The 19,536-nt window shown below is 39.8% G+C and overlaps 1 protein-coding gene across 1 annotated transcript in view; it reads right to left on the minus strand.

The window, feature by feature from the left end:
• NYAP2 (neuronal tyrosine-phosphorylated phosphoinositide-3-kinase adaptor 2) overlaps positions 1-19,536 on the minus strand; it is a 125,022-nt gene that overhangs the window by 93,453 nt on the left and 12,033 nt on the right. The window lies entirely within an intron of this gene.

Genomic DNA, 19,536 nt, shown 5'->3' on the forward strand with positions numbered 1-19,536 from the left:
GCACTCATGAAGTGAGAAATAAATTAATTCTAACCAATAATAAAGAATCAACAGCATTAATTAGTCCCTTAACAATGAGTGACAGTAATAACCCAAGAGGAAAAAAAAATCCATTTTATCTCTGTAAATAAAAGCAGATACAATGGCTTACAATTCAGGCTCTCTCACAGAAGCAGTACTGAGGACAATGACATCCTTGTCTCAGTCATGATACTGGATTTGCACACAGTGACTTTCTGCTGGATGGCAGCGTTCAGATCATTCTTTCTCCCAAGGAAGACAACTGACAGAACACAAGGAAGACAGAACTGACACAAGTATCATTAGAATGGCTTAAGGTAGAAGGGACCTCAAAATCAACTAGCTCCCACCCTCCTGCTGCAGGCAGAGCTGCCAACCACATCAGGCACCAGCTCAGGCTGCCCAGGGTCCCATTCATCCTGGCTTGAGCACCTCCAGGGATGGGGCGCACTGCCTCTCTGGGGCACACAGCTTGACTGATTTCATTCAAGTCCAACATACACCAGTAACATTTCAGTGCAGTTCCCTCTGTGAAACTATGCCTTGACTTACATCGATAGCTGGGCAAGCAGAAAAATCAGGACACAAGAACATTCCAGAAGCAAGGCAGCTACTGCCTGGAGACAGAAACATATGCACCTCCCACATACCCATTCTCCACAGACTCATTTCAATCCGTTCATCCAGAACAAGAAAACGCACTAACAGAAGAAATGAAGCATTCTCCTCTGTGCTTGGAACCACAGCGTAATGAGCTGAGACCCATCTTATGTGCCACAAGCATGTTAGCGAGCAGATCCTACCACCTCAAGGGAGCAAGGGAAAGGAGAACAAAGCAAAGCCGCCACTCGCCTTCATGCTGCCCCAGGACCAGGGCACAGTGGGACACTGTCCAGGCACTGAAGCCAGGGAACTGGCCCTCCCCTACCCAGCCAGCTGCGATACTTCTCCTCCCTCCCTCATTCCTGCCCTCACCAAGTGTTCCACCAGCTCCACACAGGCTGGAGGGCAATGTCCTGGGTTGGCTCCTCTCCTGGAGAACCCTTCCCAGGTTCTCCAGGAATGCAGCTCCTTCTCTGGCAGTGCTGCACTAAGAAGTCTGATACTGAAAGGAAGAAGAGTTCATAATTCCCAGTTCTGAAAATAAGGCATATTTAATTGAATCAGGCTGCAAATGCAGCAGGAGCTGCATCTTTTTTTTCACAAGAATGAGTCAGTCAGTCATTAAAATTGGGCCTGGATGCCAGACTTTTCTTGCTTGCATTTTACAAGGCAGCCGTGGCAGCTCCTCATCTGCTTCTCTGTGCGAACAGTGGCAATTACTGCTCACATGGACATGAAATGTGGGTACTTTGGACCTAATTGGAACTGAAAAGATTTAAAGACAAATATTTTCCTTAGAAAAAAACCATCTGAAACCATACTTCAGACACTTGCTTGGACAGGTTCTTAGTGCTGGACTTATCCACATTACACTGTGCTGGAAATCTTTAAGGAGAGCAGAGAAATCAAGCTTTAATTCCAAGTGCACCGCTGATGTCTATATTGCTGTGATCTCGTGACACAGTTCTTTAACCAGACAGCTGGGACTGCAGCCAGGCCAATAGCGCTGCTTTGCTGTCAGACTATAGGGAAAGCCATTTACACATTCAACCCTTTAACACAGATCAGCAGCACTAATAATTATCATTGCATTATATGTAACAACGAATTAGAGCTCAGACATGAACTAGCTTTTGAAAAGAAGATGCTATCATTAAACCATAATGCAGTGAGTTTGAAACCAAGTAAAATGCTGTCACCTGTCTCATCTGAGCTGACTTTCACAGTTCTATATAGTCAGCCTACTGTCTTCTACAGTAACAGGCGGTGCTATTTTTAAACATCTTTGATCAAGCTTTTTCTTTTTTGTGGAAACAGCTGGAAATAAGGAGTGTCTGGTGCCGTACCATCCTATCTCCTCTCACACCACTCACTGATTCGAGAGCTTCGAGTTTCCTTGGCTGACGGCAGAAGTCTCGTAACTTCATCAAAGTCAGTGACACAATGGGAGTCTGCACACTTGAATATTTGGCTCAGTGAGGATTCATCCACCACACCAAAATGTGATCCTGGATAGCAATTTGCTCCCTCCAGCTAAATTAAAAATCCAACGTTAAATTTGTTTAGAACATTAAAACAGAAAATCTATTTTCTTCTTGAACGGACCCCATGTGGAAACTTTAGAAGTCTGAATCTCCATAAGCAGATTAACTTTGGCATCTCCCACCACGAAGCTGGAATATTTAAATCTAAAAATAGCATGCTAAAGCTGTTTTAAGTTGGATAATTCAGCTGGAGGTGGCTCTCATTTCATCTAGCTCTACCTAATTTGCTACAGCTAAAACCTTTTTGAGACATGCTGAGCAAAAGGGACAAGCAAAGTGTCCCCTTGTCTGCAGCTTAAAACTCCACATTAAATCTTCCAAGATGTTGCACATACCCTGTCCTATATTTAAAAGGTCACTTTTGACCAAGCTGTCATTAATCACACTTAATCAATTGGTGAAAGCTTATATTAGTAGCTGCCTGTAACGGCATGCAAATCTTTTTGCCTTAGTTCAGCCTCTCTCCAACAAAGCTAAGCTGGTTTACAGCAGAAAGGTGAAAAGCTAATGCTTATCTGTCAGATGAGACATACACAGGAGAAGCCTCTTCTTTTTGTTTTCATGCTCAGAGATCAAGGAGAATATACATCGGCATGGAGAGGCTGTTGTTTAATTATACAATAGCTATGGAGAGATAACTATCTCTTTGAAGCGCTTTAACTTCTGTGCCACTTTCTCAAGTGAAAAAAGAAAGATCCTCATCACTTTGAATGCAACCAGCTTAGATCTGGGGGAGGAAACAAGGGGGGAAAGTCACATTGAGGAAAATATCTATTCAAATTGATTAATAAATGTAAACACATCATTAGATTAAATAGTGGGTTAGTTTTCTGACACCCTGGCTGTCAGGAAAATAGAAAAAAAAAGCGCAGAAAAACAAACAGCAGCTAAAATGCTGGAATTATTTGCAGCTTGATGCTGTTTTTATTTGAGTGGGTGAGAAGCGTTCCATCAACTTAATGCAGCAGGAGCTAGCCCTGGGCTGTTTTCTGCAACCGTTTTTATTAGTTGAAATTAACCATTTCCTACTTCATTCAGCTTATGCATAATTACAGTCTGATTTTTAGCCACACAGCGATTCCTGCTTGCCTCTCCAAGACTGCAACCTGATGTTCTTTTGTGAGGGATTTCTTGTTTTAAGGAGTATATTCTGTACTGGGGTAGGTAGCTGTAGTCTCCCACTAGCCACAAAAATTCAATTTTCTGCTATAGAAATATTGAGGAATAGCTGAGAAGAAGGAAGGTTCCACATATGCCTTAAACTGATTATACTTGGCAAAATGAACGAAAAACACATTTCAGATGGGTTAATTTCTTACTGAGGGCAGCAGAGCGCACTGACCGTTCTCGCCTCTCACTGAAATCCTTTGCAAACGTGCATTCCCGATGCGCAAACTGTAAACTTTAAAACAAATCTTAAAGAAAGATAGAATATCCTAAGCAAGAATACGAACAAGAATGAATGCCACTGTTTGTTATTTACTGAGGGATCAAAAATCTCTAGCTGTGAATTTTTCTGTTCAAGAAATCCTATTTTTCAGATGTAAGGATGGCTGAATCACTGAAAAATATGGACTGATAACATAAGCAGTGAAACTGTTGCCAATTCAATTACACAGCTGATTAGTACCCAGTAAAGCAGAGGGAAAAAGGAAAGATTATAATGTAAGCTCAATATGTGAGAGGACATAAAAACTGATGCCTTTTCTTGATCTCTCCAGATTTAATCAAATGATCTTCAGCTATTGCACACAGAAATTTGGCCCTTTCCACAGAAAATATTTGTTATATACTAGATAAATACCTTTTTTTTTTTAATGAAACGATGCTTAATTAAAGACAGAATGCTTTTTATTAAATAGTGTATCATTTGTATGTGCCATATGACACATATGGTTAGATGATCATAGCAATAACTTACATTTATCTGTGTACTTGCAAATACTCCCAGGAGACAAATAAAAGGGCATATGGCATCTCTTCAACTGTAATCATTACTAGTGGTACATGTTAAACTTCTGAAGGTGAACTGAGTGCTTGTAACAGTGTTATGAGCCCTTTAATACAGATGATTTTTATTATTCCATAGTACTACCAAAAGATGTTACGTTATTCACCATTTTACAGAGCAAAGCTTTAGGAAACGCTAGCTTAAGAAGTTCTGCCTACTCTTAACTTCTCTCAGAGTTCACAGTCAGGCTCGTTTTATTGTTTGTGTTAAAACAAGCCCTTCTATTTGCAGACACTACTGAAATTTCTTCCCAATGAACATACAGCTCCAAGTGTGCTCCGTCCCTATCTTGCAAGGCTTGCTTTTAGACATGAGAAAACATTTCTGGTAACTATCCAATCCCACTCCAGCAGAACAACTGGTTGCATCACACAGCTTCATTTTTGTGTCTCAGAGATTGGCAAAGCTTAAAAAGCATCCATTAGGCAGCGAAATTCGAGCCTAGAATTAGATCTTCAGTCAGATTTTTTAAAATTTTTGAAACTTGTCAGAATTCTGGGAATTAGGACTGAAGCTCAGTGCCTAAACTCATATACGGGACATGTCTCTAAATCAGAAACTAGGGTAACATCTAGTGATGACAATGGGGATGCTCTTTTTTTCTTCCCTTTCCAGTAAAGAACAGTGTAAATACAGTAACTACTTCTAAACAGACCTGCAAAAATTGCTCTCTGATGCAACGATAGCAGCTCATCACATCTGACACAAGGTAGGTAGGTATCAAAATCACAAAGTCACACATTCATCTTGGAGCAGAAAATCTCTAGCTTTCATCTCACCAGTCAGACGCATCCAGACCTTCTGAGCAAGTCGCCTGAACTCTGCTCTCGACATCTTGAATGCAACAGAGACACTGTATGAAGAATGCACCTTCAACAACTGCACACATCTCATGGGAATTCTGTGCTGTGTTATTTCTCTGCTGATTCTAATAGCCAAACACAATCTCAAATTGTCTCAGATTTTCTCATGGACTATGCTTCACAACCAGGCTTTCAGAAATGTGAAGCATGAGGTTGTTTTACTCCTCCTTAGAGCTTCTAGATGTTGCAGTTGTACAAATATCAGACAATCTTAATATTTACTGCTTTCCAAACAGAGATAATTAGGATGCATGTGATTGTTTTTCTCAGCAAAAAGATGCATATTAGTAACTTCAGGGCTCTGCCACGTGTACCTCTGCGTGTATACACAAGAGATGGGGTCTGCTTATCACTCAAAATGCCTGCTGCACATTATGTCTGATGCCCCCAGAAACAAGCAGTGATAATAAATGATCAGCGATTACTAGCAGTTTTACCACAGTCTGCTTCCCCTCACAAAGCAATTCAGTATCACTCTGAGACACACCATATTTCTTAACACAAATGACTGAAAATGATCTGTTGCCTTGAAATTTATATCACAGCAGCTATTTAAGGAGTACTATGTCAATTCATTTTGATAACTCATCTATTCCCTGTAATGAAGAGAAAACAGAAAACTTGTTTCCAGTTGTTTCCCTACAGATCAATGGATTTAAATGGTGCCTGAACTTCAATCTCTCTCAGAACCTCAAAGAGGAATACCTCTTTTCCCTTTCCCAATTTCCTAGCATGGAAATTGTGTGAATAACAGTTTTCATGAAGATACAAGCATCTAAGAAATATATGCAAAAATTCTGTTGAATGATTAAAAAAGATAGAAAAAGAAAGCAAGGGCCAATTAGTCATGAGAAGACCTTGGGAAAAAACTGTGTGGAACTGAAAGCCAATAGGAATTTGGACATGCAATTCACACAGCAGACTAGGCAGGATGGACATCTTGAACAGTGTCTTTGTGGATTCCTGTTTGAAGATCTAAGCAACTACACTCAACAGTGCTGTTGTGTTTACAGCAATCACAAAGCATGACATAAATGTTCTTTGTCTTATAAAGGACTGGTACTCCATTTGCTCTGGGAACTGTTCAATGTTATTCTCCTATTTAAAAGCTGCATACAATAAGAAAACAGAGCCAAGCACCACGATCACAATAAGAATAACAAATACAAAACTCATGGGTACTCTATAGGCTGAAATTTGTTTGCACGAATTATTCAGTGAGCACTTATGAATAATGAATACATTGTGGAAATCAGGATCAGCTTATGAATGATTTATGAACCGAAATATGGGCTGAATTTGTCAGATAACCTTATTTTCCACAAATCACTCAACCATCTCTTGTATTAAATGGTACCAACTGGTTTCCAAATAGCTTTTTAAACCAAACTTTTCAAGGCCTTCCATGTTATTATCTGTGAAAGCTTTGCTTAAAAAACAAGTAATTATTCAGAACTAATACTAATGTCCCATTCATAGGTTAATTACTGAAGGTTATAATGTGACAGTTCGCCTATCAATCCCATGTCTGCAAAGAGAATATGAGTAGAAATTATCTATCACACTTTGTAGACTTGGAATAGTCCTGTCAATCACAGTGTCTTTAAAGCAAATAATTATTTTTGAGTGATCTTGCTAAGAATCTGGGAGAGAAGGAGTAACTAAAACAACCATAGTGAGTGCATGAACATAACGATTAATGTAAAATGTTTGATTCTGAAATATTTTAAAATGCTTAAGAAATTAGCTCAAGCTTGACAGTTAACAACACAGCCTCATTTCCTGAATGTTTTGTTCTTTAGCTGGTTTAGCCGAAGAATCTGAAAGTAATGTATACAAAAGAGTTTCACATGGTACAAAACATGGGTACATGGGAACAGTTCTTTCTGATCAGACCCAAAGTCTAGCTGTAGCCCACTGCCTTTGATGGCATCCAATGTTTAGAGAAAGCTGTAAGAAGTCTACAATGAGAAGCAAGGTCCCTGTTATGCTCACTAACATCAGAAGTGCAAGCTGCTCCTCTTGGCCCAGTTTCTCCCTGGTGCCAGAGGCATAAGGAAGGTGTTACTGTCACATCCCTCCAGACCACAGGCACTGCTCACCTCTGGGCTTTCCACAGCAGTCACGAGGCAGAAGGAACCTCCTCTTAGCACCCAGTTTTCCTAGCATCCCCACAGAGCCACAAAAAATTTGGCTGAAGGTGAATCAGGGAACATCCTTTCAAAAGGCATTGTGATTTTACAAGTAACCTCTCCAAACGTACAGACAGCAGTGGGTTTAACACACCATTTCTGTGAAATGGCGTGTGGGGTCTGCTGCCTTAATTTAATGCTCATGATTTGCTGAGCGAACACCGGGATGCAGGGAGCCTGCACGCAATGTCAGCAGCCACTCGGCTTGTTCCTTCACAGCCTGTCACACCTTCAAAGGAAGGAGACGTGGAACAGCTGGCAAATGCGTAATCTGTAGAAGGAACAACTTCTCAGGTGGGATTTCAACTCCCTTGGGGTGGAACAACTCCACATGCTGGGAAGCCACTAATGATCATGCAGTGCAGAGGTGAGAAAGGAATCTCGATTGTACTGCATTTGTTGCTTGCTTATGCAATTATATGGAAGGATTGCTGCAGCGCTGCTAAAAGACCTGGAGTGCCCATGACCTTTTGTTTTGCTTATTGCAGTCCCTGACAGCTCCAGCAACATGATGGCTTACAGCAAACAGCAAGCACTGAACAATTCACTTGGAGTGTAAATGAATAATGAATAGGAGCTGAATCAGGACCCCTGTATAAGCATTCTTACTCTAACAGTACCAAAATGCAACAGGCTACACAAAAATAAACCACATCAGATGGAAAAAAAAAAAAATACCCCACCTTTAAATTCCCACCTTAAACTATTTTTTTTTCTTTGATCACCTATTGTTGTTGGTTTCCTTTCTGTAGTTCAGTTTTGTGGGGGTTTGTTTGTTTGCTTCCAGTATAGGTATAGTATGTTTTAACCCCAGACTCACCATACACACATTAAAAAGCATTCCAGGCCATTCCAGGAATTTCAACATCAAAGACATGCAACACTATAATTAGGGTTAACCTGTACTATTTCCATAATGCAAGATTAGGGTAAAGATTTTATAATTACTGAGAGCAAATTAGAAATCATGTAGGATAGGCTGCATTCCAAAGAAGCATCAAGACAAGCATTCCATCATCTCTTTCATTGTCAACAACATCATTGAAGTGTTTATCCCAACATTTTACAAAGCACTTTATAATATGAGGGGTCCACAGTAAATATACACTTATCATGACCTTGCCATTAAATAAAGACTGAAAAAAGCTTTTCCTGTCCCTCATTTGAATGAAGGGAACAAAGAAGGTCAAAAATAACCAACCTTCCTTCGTGCATTTTGTCATTCCATTTAATTTGTCCTCAAAGAGCACCCTAAAGTGATTCTACATACAAAAAGAAGAAAAAGAGCTATGAGAGTTATATTGCTGTACAAATATATGGAAAAAGATACACAATTTTTTTCATCTTCACAGTTGTACACCTAGAACTTGAAATAAGTAGAGGAATACAAGTTAAATAATGCTCTTTTTTTTTTTTTTCCCCCCCAACTACATTTATCACTGGAAAAAAAAAACAACAAAAACATTCTATTAAGAAAAAATAATAAAGCAGCAAACTCCTTCATTGAATCCTTACTCTTAAGTCTTTCTGCATCCAAACACGGTATGTGAGTGGTGGTGCTGCAGTCAGAACATCAGCCAGGGACAAGGCTTTGCCTTCCTAGATTCCAGCAGCCAAGTCTCAGCTGCTTTTGTTATGGCAGCATGCCATTTTGCCTATCCATCAGCTACACACTGGAGGAAACAGCAAATCTCTTGGACCCCAAAGAAAAAAGAAGCAACCATTAGAAAGTCCCTCCTGAGCTCATGTGATCTAGGAGAGCTTTCCAGAGTAGCCAGAAGGTGCTGTTTTAAACTTAATCCTTCGGTTTATCCAATACTGTGTTCCACTGCTGGATTGCTACCAGTGGAAGTTAAAAGGATGACCGTATGTGAAACAGGCCAAGGCGTCTGCAGCTCTGTTGTTTCTGATGCAGCCTTTGAAAGATGAGTTTAATCAGAACTTATCCAAGATTTCTTGGACAGCCACGAGGATCAGAGAACGAGTAAGAAGGATGCTGACATGAAATGCTTCCTTGAAAAGGTAGTTACAAGGCAAGAAGTTACCTGCATCTACTCCCCTCAGTCCCCAGAAAAAAGTTTGGGGACTACTTTTCTGGTGAAGTAACCTTTATTTTGGCCATGCTAGAGCTTGATGAAAAGATGTTCTTTCTTCTATTCTGATGAACTTCAGTGAATGGATGGACCTGAATCCAGGATGGATTCAGAGTCTCTGCTGGACAAGATGCTCAGTGCCAAACAAGGCTCTCCCCTCAGCTTCCCAGAACAACGCCCACAACACAGTAACGTGCCTGAACAGACATGTTATTAGCATACATTGTCATGGCTACTGACAAAATACAAATTCAGGTTTCAGTTTACTGTTAGGCTGGCCAAAAGTGTTTTAGTATCATAGTCAGTTCTTCAGTTTTACAGCCAGAGTTTCACATTAGCTAAAAATGATTTTCAGTAAAGAAAAAATAAAGGCAGATGTTACCATTCTGAAAACACAGGCAGAAACCTCTGCTTTTCTTTTCCTGTCGGTGCCTCATTTACCAGTTGCATGCCCTTAAAACCAAGTAAAAGCATAGCTCAGGATGGCATAAATCTTGTACTGTCTACATAACAGCCAGGGTGACACAGAGAAATGTAAATGTCCTTGCAGCACAGACTCATTTTGCATGCAAAATAAATCAACATTTTGCAAGTGCAACACAATATTTTAGGAAAAAAGCAAAATGAACCAATGACTCATGCTGGTCAACCTTAATTCAACATCAGAATACATTAGTAATGTTATCACAATGCAGGAACACTGAACTACTAATGAAGTAGTATTTTCAAGAAAGTGAAGCTGAAAGTCTTTTACTTGAAAAATCGTGCAGTTCTATACATTTCATGTGTTCGTATTTTCTGTATTATCAGTAAAAATACATGCAATGAGAGTATGTAGATTCAGAGAGCAAGAGGAAAATGAAAATAACTGATATGCATTTAGAAAAAAAAATCACACGTCACAGTTAAAGCTCTTGCTTCATTTTAAAACGTTCTTTTTAAAAAAAGCTGCATTTCATAAGAAAACACATTTTGGATTATTTCACGTTTAGCTTAGTATTTGGGCAGTCCATAGCTCTCACCCTTCTAAGTGTTTGGGAATGGTAAACATGTTGGCAGATAATTACATGCTGTCTCTTAGCAACCAGAACTGTCTTGCAATGAAGTTATTGGGCTTTTTTTCCTGATATATCCTGGTAATGGCACAATTTCCACAAATTTTACACCCAGCCTGGCAAACCCCTTGCACAGAATCTCCCAGATGAGCCCATCATTACATGACAGGAAAGTCCTGTTAGTGAAAGCTACTGCTCTTCGTAATCCCTTGGGAAGACAATTCACAATGAGCATACAGCAAGCACAAACAAACGAGTAACTAGGAAGAGGCCAGTCAAAATATTTTGTCATGAGACTAAATAGCCTTTTTCCAATGCTATAACTGCAAGCAAACACAATATTGAAACCTATGTGGTTTAAATAATCCTTTAGACAGCAAAACCTCCCAGTTGTTTAGCTTTAACAACAGAACATTGAAATTCTGATATAGGGGGGCTTGGGCCAGTTTTTCAGAAAAGCTCCAATTTTGGCATCCTCTTCTGAGAATGCAGTCCCACTTGTAGGCACAAAGGAATTTTAGAATGCCTGTTCTTTGTCTGCGCACAAAGGGGAAATATTACTGTCACTGCTTCATTCTGCAGACCTAGGACATTTCAGTGGAGCAGACAGAGCCTTTTTTTTAGTGCCTTCTTGCAAAATCCATGATCTTTAAGTTCTCTTTCCCTCTTAATAATATTAGAGTAGCTATTAATAACTAAGTAGTTCTTGCACATCTTAAAAAAGATCAATACTGTCATAAAATGCAATTGAAACTATAACCTAAAATACCCTATCCTGCCAAAAGACTTCTTTATGACACCACACTTTAAAACATCTCCTTACTCAAAGGTGGATTTTGCATTAGAAATTGTCTACGCTCACTGGCAGAAATGCACACACTACAGAAGACAGCACCTTCCTCATCTGTATCTCTCAACACACATAACACTGCTTCTCTGCTTAAAGGTCAGTTTGTGTACAAGTACCTCCAAATTAACTCTCAGACTACGCTACTGTTCCCCTGTTGTGGCTCATCTCCGAAATGGTAACCAAACAATAAACTCATATGAAACAGAATGCAAGAAGACAACAGCCACTCACGAGTAGCACTGATTACATGCACTTGCACCTTGACTGACTACTTGGAAAATGAAGAGAAAATTCAACTGACTGGACCTGGAAATTGAAAATAGATTTTCCTTAAGTCCCAAAGCAACATCATGAATCACTAAAACTATTAATTTCAGCACACAGACCTGAGAACTTGTCTCTTAACTCTTGTTACATTGCAGCTGCACAACAGACATAGCCAGTAACCTTCGCACAACGCTGTGCTGCTGCACAGAGTGGACCTCCATTTTAGTCAGGTGCCTGGAGAAGCACCATGGCTCAAATGAATTCTTGCTACAAAAGCTCAGGTTCCAACTAAACAAGAAAGTGAAACCCTACAATTTCAGTCAGGCATCTGACAGAGGAAAGGAAAACAGAATGAGAAAGGAATTCCCTTCCATAATACACTGTTTCAGTAAGCAATTAGTTTTCCAGCAGCCACTCTGCTCACGAAACCAGCTCATAGGCACAGAGAAGATGACGACGCCAGCCTGGCATGCACAGTACCTGCCCTGCAGCAACGCAACTGGGGAAAGTTTGCATTTCTGGCACTCTCTTTCCCTTCAGGGGCATTTAGGTGCAGACAGACAAGCTCTCCACTCCAGCTGTCTTTAATCCAGCCCATATCTAGGTTCTCCTTGCCCATCACAAACATCCCTTTGTTAGACTGCTGTCGCTCTGATTTGCTCAAGTGCCCTGTGTGACTAGAACTGGCTGAGTTCTATCTGGCTGCATGTTCCTGGAGAGGAATTAAAGCTCATTGCTCTCGTGTCTCCGAGAGGAGGTAGGAAGGAGCAAGGAGCAGAGGTTTCTGGTAAACATTTTAGTAATGCATAGTCAGTACTAACATAGATTAGTTATTTTTATTCTGTCCTCCTTCACTCCCAAAATACAGTAGAAGTCCACAGAAAGTGACTGCAGAAGATATTTTCAGAAAAGCAGTATATTTTCCCAACTGCAAAGAGACCCTTAATTTCTGAATAACATAACTAAATCAAAACCCACTGTTTCATCTTCTTACACCAATTTTTCCAATGAAATAAAAATAGTCTTGGTGAGTTGTTTTTTTGTTTGTTTGTTTTGTTTTTACACACAACAGAATCCAAGAGTATAGGAAGGAACGCTGGCAAAGCAGTGCTGATGAAATCACTACGATATTCTAGTACAGCTTCCTTTCAGAAAACTGCCAGGGCTTGAGCAGTCACATGGCAAAATGGTGTGTGCATGGGTCTGTGCATGCCTGTTTAATAAGCCATGAAGCTCTTTGGCTGAACTAGCATTTATGTCATGTGATGCAGGGGTTGCCATGGCAAGTACATATGCAGTTTCTGATCTACTTCATCACAGACTTAACAGAATTGAGATTAACAGTGCAGGAATATGATTTCCCAGAATTCATACTTGGCTTAACCTAACAGTTGGGATGTGAATTTGAAACAATCTCTAACACCTGCTAAATGGTAGTTGTGATACACTGATCAAAACTTTTTACCACAGTAGTCATTTAGCATGAACTAACTGATAGCAAGCTATCAGTTCTGTCTTCAAAAGCAGCTGTATATTTGCCAGTGTAAGGCATGAGTTTCTGTATGCTTTTTCATTTAAATATACAGGTGGCTTCAGCCATCAAAACACAGGCATTAACTGGTAGAGCAAAGTGGGGATAACTATTCCAGAAAAAAAACAAAACAAAAAACAAGAATGTATCCGACCAGCTCTAAAATTCAGTCCTTGATCTTCTAGTGGAGTAAACTATCAGTGGGTAAACAAGAGAGATTACTGTGACAGATGTTCCTGACATTAACATTGACAACGTCTCTAAGTTTTAATATCTGGTACCAAGTTTAAGAAGCTTGCTAATACAACAGGATGATGAAAACCAACATCACACTGGCTTCATTTCTAATTCAGCAAGGGAATATGGGTGAAGGTACTAGCAGCTCAAAGCCAGGTTTTGGGAAGGCAACTGTTTTCGTAGGAGCAGTCAGGGAGCAGTTCTGAGGTCAGTTCCAGGCAGGTACACCATTCCTGTACTTCTGGGAACCTCACCATGGTGCCAGAAGACCTTTGGCACACTTGACCTGAGTGTGTCAGTGTTTAACATATGTTCAGGCGATTTTCACATATGCTACTGCTCTAGAACAAAAGATTTCCATGTTCTGAAATAATTTTGTGTAGCACTGAACAAGCTTTCAGGAAAAACATTTCAAGGAGTCTAGGCATACAGATGAAGCACTTGAGCCTCTAAGCCATCAATCAAGTATAGGTAGGCAGATCTCAACACAACCGAATTTTTATTAAAAGTCAGCCCTTTGTTTCCTTGCTTATGATAGAAAGCCTTGACAAGGGTGAACCTATATTGAAAACTGCCCTGAGTTCTTCCTTCCAACAGGAAAAGCAAATAAAATCTGAATCTGAGGTAAAGTCAAAAGGATTCCTCCCCTCTTTCCACACCAATTTCCAAAACTCTTCAGGCATTTACAGAGCACAGCTCTCAATACCGACAGCATCACTCATGTCTTTACCTCCTGGCATGAGGAAGCACAGAATCTTCCCACCATGCAGAACACAAGATATTGCTTTGTTCTTTCCCTTTCTTAGGAGATAAGCTGTCTGGGCTTCAGAGGTTAAGTTCAGATCCTTCTCTTTGGCCTCCTGCTACTCACTCCTTCCATTCTTCGCATCCCCATACGCATCTCACTTCCGCTGCGTATCGTGTCCTTCTCTCCAATAGCAACAAAAAAGAAAATCTCCATTGCAAATCACTCGCTGATTTAAAGGAATCTGAACACTAGACCACAAAGTGGTGCTCCAGGATTTCCTCTCCATTAGAGTGGGTTGCATTTAATGTTGATTGTTAATCTGATATGCATAAATTTGAACACCTACACCACTATTGTTACAATCAAGCTGTTTCCCTCATATCAAAATTGCATAACATTGTATATAGATTTTAATTGAAACTATTCTGAATCTCTGTTTATGGAAGATCATATCAAAATATAGTCACTAAAGTACTGGATGCATATTTAAGATGCAAATAACCAATTTTGTCATGCAACTGTTTTTTGTTTATTACAAAATTGCTGACATATCTCTCAAGTTCATCTCATTACCAGAAATTAGAGAAATGAGATCACTAGGCAGAGCTCCTACTAATGTGATTTTGGAGTTAGCAGTCTAATTTTTTTAATTAGCCTCTCTTTGTTTCCTGATTCAGATCTGCACACTGTGGAAGGCTGCAGGATTTTCTCTGTCAGATTTACAAGGCTGGGGCATAAAATAAACTACATAACTTCTCATGCTCCCCAATACCTCTTTCAGCCCTGAGCTTTCTGCAGACAGCAGGAATTTGCTTCTCCACAGCTGCATGCAGAGAAGCAAAACAAACTTTACATTTAATTATAGAAGATTATTCTCTAGACAGGCTACATTTTTAAACAATCTTTTTTTTCTTTTTTTTTTTTTTTCAGTACTAAAGGACTCAGCAGTTTCCTTTTGTTCTTAAAGATTCAATTAAAAGTATGTTTCAGAAATTAAATTACAGCATGAAATTAGCTAAGGGTATGAAATACTGCATTTGCCCTAGCATTCAGGGAAAGGCTGTACAAAGCAATTCACTTAATGGCTCCTAACATGTGATCTCAACTTAATAACTAAAGTGCCCTCAGCTAGCAGAGGATCTACTGGCGAGATATGCCCTATATAACCCACTGAAAGCAGGGATGGATTAAACACAGGTAAATTTTGCTAATTTATGGTAAACCCTGCAGTTACTCTCATTTCTGATCTTTTAAAATATTACAATTTTGTCATATAACACGCTTGTTGGCAGGAGTATTTCTGTGTTGGTTTTGGCTGGCTGAGGCCCTTCAATCTTGACATGTTCCAGAAGCATCTGCTCATGTCTGTTGGAAGCCTTTCTCTCTCCAGCTTTTGGAGTGTACTGCTGGATGTAATTCATCACAGCCACCACAGATACACTTCAGTTTAGTCTGTGCTGTACTAATACAGGGAAGGAAGCGAGCAGTCCCCTAACTCTTCAGCTGTCCCCTTAGTCTCTGGTTGGGTTCCTTTTGACTTGGGTCCTGGTGCACTCAGCGTTGGGTACAGAGGAATTTAGTTTCCATTTGGGATTCCTGGGTACTGCTAACAACAGATTAAGGAACAACTCCACTTAGACTGCCCTCTATGGGACCAAAACATCTCACCTGCCCCATCTGCAGGCTCCCAGCAGTGCCGGAGTCCAGTGGGGCTGTCCCCACATCACTCACACCAGAAGGTATTGCTGAGTGCCATTCATGTGTCATGGACACTTCCACACTTTCAAATTATATTTTTAAATTGATTTCACTTAGGCTTACATGAGACGTTAGAGCAGAAAGCCAGAAATAAGTACAGTATCAAATTAACTGTAAAACCTAAAGCTAGTAACGTCTCTGCAATCTACTTCTCTAAATCTCCTCTTCCTCCCATTTAAATCCAAGCACACAGAAGTCTAACTAGTGCACATGCACATTCCTATTTTCATATGAATTTTAGCCACAGATCTAGCACAGCTCAGCAACAGAATGTCCATCAGCCAATGCTCCTGTTGCAGAGGCAGTCTGTACTGAAATCCTGGGGCTTACCCAGGGGACTACTCTCTTCTTCAGGCTAAAAAAAAAATAAATAAAGATTTGGATTAAATTGTCAAGCACCATAGCATGTTTGTGTTTTCATGTGGAGGAGAATGAATAAATAAGAAGCATATGTAGCCTGTCAGAAGGGTGCTGAGAAGGAGAACAGGCAATGGCAACAAATGCCTGCCAGCTGGGTGGGGTATGGAGTAATCTGTATTATCATTAACAATAGCAAAATGCAGCTGTGATTTATGGCACTGTAAGAAGCAGAGGACAGAGCTGTTTTGCTGAAAGCACATATTTTTCTTCAACTTCATGAACAGCTTTTGTTAAACAATAGGTTTTCCCGTAGGTACTGAAGGAATCAGTCATGTTACTCTAGTGCTAGCACAGATACTCAGCTCTTCTGTGTTGTCTGACAGGTGTTCATTAGAGACAGCTGTGGCATGACATGCTACATGCATGTGGATGAATGTGTTTCTGTAAGTGTCTGAGAGTGTGGCTAGCTGCAATTTTGCTGCTAATGGGTCATGGGTACTTTCTGCATGTCTTCTGTACGAGAATCAGTGAATTCATCATTCAGGTCATGGCTAACAATACCACTTGTCAGGTACCACTGAATTGCAGCTTGGAGTACGTTGTGGTTACTGGAAGCCTTGAATGAGCTAGAACAGATCAATGCTTCAATTCTGCCAGCAGTCCTGGGCTAGGCTTTGCTGGTATAACATGAATCAGTTGTGCTGTTGTGCTAAACGTATTTCTTCTTTAATTAAGTCCAACCTAGATTAATTATAAAGACTACTTGTGAATGCTTCAAAATGGTCTTGCTTTTTTTTTTTTTTTTTTTTTTTTAAATACAGTCTTCACAACAGCAGTTGTGGGTTTTTTTCTGCCCTTACTTTCTCTATGCAATTTCATATTGTATTTGAAAACACTTTCAAAGCAAACGCTTAACTCCAATGATGAATAGTGGCACCATTAGAACAGCAAAAACTTGCATGGAACGTTTACTGAACAGCTCTACACGCATTTCTGCCTTGCTAAGGAGGGGTTGGTAAGAGGCAATGCTGGGCAATTTTAACTTCCAAGTTAAAATTACAGTCATATTGTATCACTGAAGCATAATAAGGAGATAGTGAGGAAACTAGAAACAAAGATAGGTTAGGAACAACAGCCTAAACTGTACATTATGCACCACACAGCATCTTCCAGCAATGGCACCTAAAGAGCCAAATCCCAGGGGTGCATCAGACCTTCTCTGTAGTGATTCAGGCTGCTGAGAGCACACGGGCTGCAAGTTGTGTCTAAACATCCACCACGATGGAGCTCAACCACGGCCAGCTCGCTCCTGTACACCAGTGGCCAGACAGCCTACAAACAGCAACAGCATATTATACTTACACTGGATTCTAACAAGGAAAGGGCTCTGTAACCTGTGTGTAAGTCCTCTGGGCTCCCTGTGACCCCAAGCTTCCAATTATGCTTATAAAAACAGCAAATGAATCAGGAGCCACAACATGCCCACTTACACAGTGGACCAGCACGTGCTTCAGCAATTTATGAAGTGATGAAGGGGAAGAGATCTTGTACTTTTCTGAAAACCACAAAAAGGTATATGTAGAAGCCCTAAAATCATGATCTACTGAAAATAATATCAAGATTTAGATACAAAACTGATCATTTTATACATTTATATATAAATATATATATATATATATATATTTTTTTTTTTTGGTGTTTGGGATTACCAAGCAGGCTATCAGCCACTTAAGTTCATTTTATGTAACATTTGTTGTATGACTGTCCTAAAATCAAACTACTCAGAACAACAGCAACAGTAATAAAATGTAGTTTGCATTGTGCCTGTTGTTTTATTTTCTGTGGCAATAATACAGACAGCCATATGGATACAAACATTTGGAAGGGAGGATTTGTTGGCTAGATCTTCACATCTGTTTGCTTATAGATGCAACAAAAATACATTTGGAGGTCACTGACTGCACAACCGTTTTACTTATTCTTGATGAAAACACTGTCAATTCTACCCTTTCTACATCAACTCAACTTCAAAAGAGACCATTTTAATAAGAAAAAAGGTGTTGAAAACATACTAAACTTAGTCTCTTTCACACCTCATCCATAAAGCAATCCTTAATCCAGCATAAAATCAGCACGCAGCATGCAAGGAGGAAGAAGAAAACAGAAGCACTGCTACATACATATGCTTGGATTAAGAAGGCATGCGCTACTGACCTCATATCCAAAAGCTACATCCATGGAATAAATCTTAGTTAAAAACAAAGCAAACAAAAGATTTACCAGTCCCTCTCCCACCCACCCCCCCAAAAAAAACCCTCCACACCACCACATCAAACCAATAACAACATATTCAAAAGCTAGTAACTTGTAACATCTCGATGATGTGCTTGCAGATATTTTATCCCAATCCCTCACAACAATCAAAAAATACTTATTGACCTCATCCATATCTTCCTTGGGATCTGGCTGGAAGCAAAAATTCCCAACTTAAAAATGTCTAGTTCACAAAGCAAAATTTCAACTACAAACATTCAGAGAAAAAAAAATAATCAGTATGTTAAGCACTGCTTGCCTGAAGTATTTTTCTGAGTTCCAAACCTTTTTATGAAATTAACGTTATCGTAAACGTTATTGTAAGTTCATTATGGCATTATTTTCCTTAGGTTATTTTGTATTTTGATAGCAGCCTTTTGGTAGAAAGACTTAAAAATGCCCTAAGATCACACACGTTTCCCCAGCTGAAAGATCTTTCGGCAGTGAATAATCCCATACTCAGAAACATATTTATACTTGCTTGCTGTCACTCTCACTTAAAACTTAAGTTTTAGCTCAAGGGCACATATCTTACATCTTTTTTATGAAAGAACCTAAGGACAGAAACTACTTAAAACTACAGATGGATAATACCTGAACTTCATTGCCTCTACCATCCTAAAAAAGAAAAAAAAAATAAAGAAGAAAACAGCAAGAGAAAAATATCTTACTTTTGTTGATGTGTCAGTCTTCGTTATTTGGTTTGCCATAGGAAAGAGAGGTTAGGATGACAGCTGTTCATTACAATCCCATCTTCATTACAAGAGCTTAACTCTGCTACTGGCTGGCTGGCCCATTTCTGCTAGCTTTAGCACAAAACAGTGCTCCTAAAAGCTCCTCCTCTTGACAGCATCTGTCTGGATACTACCCACAACAAGCAGAAACAAAGCTTTCTGCAGAGCCATTTAGGTGCTAGGAATGAGCTAGAACAGGGGAAACCATTAGAAGCAGAAAAACATACTTTGGTGGCAAAGCCTAGGAGTTGGCAGTTAGAAGTGCATGCCTACTGACACCATCAGCTGTACACATCAGTCATATCTTCGTGATACTACAAATCAAAACAACATTCCTGATAGAAACAGTAGCTTAA

This window comes from Centrocercus urophasianus, unplaced genomic scaffold (genome assembly GCF_019232065.1).
Source record: "Centrocercus urophasianus isolate 14NV4802_14NV808 unplaced genomic scaffold, USGS_Curo_1.0 seq_19, whole genome shotgun sequence".
Lineage (NCBI taxonomy): Eukaryota > Metazoa > Chordata > Aves > Galliformes > Phasianidae > Centrocercus > Centrocercus urophasianus.